Source organism: Elephantulus edwardii, unplaced genomic scaffold (assembly GCF_000299155.1).
Source record: "Elephantulus edwardii isolate Elephantulus edwardi_28Jun2011 unplaced genomic scaffold, EleEdw1.0 scaffold00063, whole genome shotgun sequence".
Lineage (NCBI taxonomy): Eukaryota > Metazoa > Chordata > Mammalia > Macroscelidea > Macroscelididae > Elephantulus > Elephantulus edwardii.
The window spans coordinates 7674671-7677694 of NW_006399813.1; the positions used below are offsets into that span (position 1 = coordinate 7674671).

The following is a 3024-nucleotide window of genomic DNA, read 5'->3' on the forward strand; positions in this document are numbered from 1 at the left end:
TTTTAATTCAGGGGCAGATTTGTTGCAGTTCAGGTTTCCAACAAAGAGATTGAAAGTTGAAGTTGGTTCAACAGCTTCTACTTTCTGTTTCTTGGCTTCAGGAGCAGCTTTCTGCTTGGTCATGTCCTTTTTTCGCTTTCCAGATACTTCTTTGACAGGTTCTGCTTCCTCTTCCTCCTCCTCCTCATCTTCCTCCTCTTCGTCATCTTCCTCATCATCCTCTTCGTCATCATCTTCGTCGTCGTCATCCTCCTCCTCATCTTCATCCTCAGTCACCATCTTGGTTTTTGTGAGAGGCACTTTGGCAGCTTTCTTTCCTTTGGCGGGTGTCGTCTCCATAGCCTCCTCTTCAGAGTCATCTTCATCCTCATCCTCGTCGTCGTCTTCGTCATCATCTTCATCGTCCTCATCCTCTGAGCCAGGGGCAGCTGTTTTTGTTTTAATCATTTTTGGCTCAAATTCATCTTCTTCCTCATCCTCTTCCTCCTCCTCATCCTCTTCCTCCTCCTCTTCTTCCTCGCTGTCTTCATCTTCCTCCTCACTCTCATCCTTCTTGGCATTCTTGCCATTCTTTGCCCCCTTGGTGGGCACAGCACCCTTTTTACCGGGGGTGGCCACCACTGCTTTGCCCGGCGTGGCACCCTTCTTGCCAGGTGCTGCTATAGCTTTGGCAGGTGTAACTGCCATCTTGGCTGGTGTAACTGCCACCTTCCTCTTAACCATCTTTGATCAAAACTGAAATGGAAGCTCAAGTAGCTGTAGTAATTGTCTTAGGGTTTGTGTTTTGTTTTCAGGCAATTGGGAACTATGCCTCCTTACATAAATATGCTAAATTTTAAAATAGCAGACATTTCTGTAAAGACTAAGGAGGACAGTAGAAGGATTGTTACCTTCAGTGTGGTGCTGGAGAAGAGTATTGAACATGCCATGGAGTTCCTAGAGAATAAAGTTTGCCTTGGAGGAGGTGAAACCAAGCTGCTCCTTGGAGGCTAGAATTTTGAAGCGCCATCTCACATACTTTAAGTGAAAGGAAATTTTTTTTAAAAATAATGTCCCCAAACCCAAGTATTGTAAGAACCCATACCTTTGATCTGTATTGTAAAAACCTATACCTTTGATCTTGTGTGAATGTCTGTGTTCCAGGAACTAGCTGACCACAAACTGAAAAAACAATTACTGGCAACAACCATATTTTAACTAATGTCAGCAGCAGGCACCTAACCTAAAATGGGACTTCTCCTTTTCCAAAGAGCCAATGAGCTATTTCTACGCCAAAGAACCCCTAGACCTAGTATAAATTCCCTTGCTTTTTGGGGCTCGGGGTCAACTTCCTTGTCTCCTGTGTGAGATATAAGTCATCCCAAAGCTTCGTCAATAAAAGCCTCTTGTGATTATAGCAAGTGGATCTGGTGTGAGTTGCTTGGGGTCGCGCCTGGTCTGGGAAAAGCCCTAGTTTGGGGTCTTTCATTTGGGGGCTCATCCGGGATGGAGCAGCCACCCCTACAACCCGCCAGCCAGCCACTTGGAGGTAAGAGGATCCTCTAGAATGTCTTTGTTTCTTTGTCTGTGTGGCACCGCCAAACCTGTGTGTTCATAAGTCTGTTTTATTTTCAGCTTACGTTCAGTTTGTGGCTGTGGCAAAAGTAGATGTGCTTGAAAAAACCACGAGTCACAGCCCAAGAGGGAGACGTCCCTTTGGGTGGAATACGGATCCAAAGGCTTTAATAGTCTCTGGTCTGTCTGAGGGACTTAGAGTGTCCCGCCGGAGAGGAGGGGCCCAGAGGGCTCTCCCGTCTGAAGCAGCTTTCAATTGGTTGTCGTGAAGAGAGCTTCTTGTGTGTCTTGTATTTCTTGTGAGTGTCTGCTGTGTTCTGTGGGCGACTAATATGGGACAGAATCAGACGACACCCCTTTCCCTGACTTTAGGACATTTTTCTGAAGTAAGAACCAGGGCTAATAATCTCTCTGTTAACGTTAAAAAAGGACTTTGGCAAACCTTCTGTAACTCTGAGTGGCCCGCTCTGAGAGTTGGTTGGCCACCAGAGAGAGCATTTGACTTAACAATCATTTTGGCAGTTAAAGATCTTGTTTTCCAGGAAGGACCAAACACGCATCCTGACCAACAGCCGTACATCATCGTGTGGCAGGATTTAGTGCAGAATCCACTGCTGTGGGTAAAACCTTGGGTTTTGAAGAACCATACCACCCCTACGCGCGCATTAGCCCTAAAAACCCGAACTTCTGAGTCCAGAGTTCCTCTGGCCCCAGAAGCTGCACCATCGGCACCACGCAAAATTTATCCTGAGATTGAAAATCCACCTGAGTGGCCTGAAATGCGCCACAATCCTCCCCATATCAGGGACAGGTTGATCCCGGTCCCCCCATCCCCGCTAGTGCCCCCCAGGGACCAGCACGGGGACTCGCAGTTGGAGGGGTCTAGAGAGCCCAGATTCCACTGTGGCTTTTCCCTTACGAGCCTACGGAGGGCCCCCAGAGCCAGGACAACTCCAACCCCTCCAGTACTGGCCATTTTCCTCTGCTGACCTCTATAATTGGAAGGCTAACCATCCTTCCTTTTCAGATAACCCCACAGGGCTTATTGGACTAATTGAGTCCTCATGTTCTCTCACCAACCTACCTGGGATGATTGCCAGCAACTTCTCCAGGTCCTCTTCACTACTGAGGAGTGAGAGAGAATTCAGACGGAAGCCAGGAAAAATGTCTGAGATGCTGCAGGACAACCAGTCCAGACTCCTGCTGCCATGGATGCGGGATTTCCTGTCATTCGCCCCAACTAGGATTATAACACTGCTGAAGGTAGGGAGCAGCTATCTGCTCACCGCCGGGCTCTCGTAGTGGGTCTCAGAGGGGCTGCCTGACACCCCACTAATTTCGCTAAGGTAAGAAAAGTCCTTCAAGGACCTACTGAACCCCACTTTGTGTTCCTAGAAAGACTAATGGATGCCTATAGGAGATACACTCCCTTTGACCCCACATCAGAGGGACAGAAAGCAGCAGCAGTTA

General features: G+C 48.0%; 1 pseudogene; it reads right to left on the reverse strand.

The window, feature by feature from the left end:
• Positions 1–6: 6 nt before the first annotated feature.
• LOC102851404 lies at positions 7–723 on the reverse strand (annotated as a pseudogene).
• Between the last annotated feature and the right edge of the window lie 2301 nt (positions 724–3024).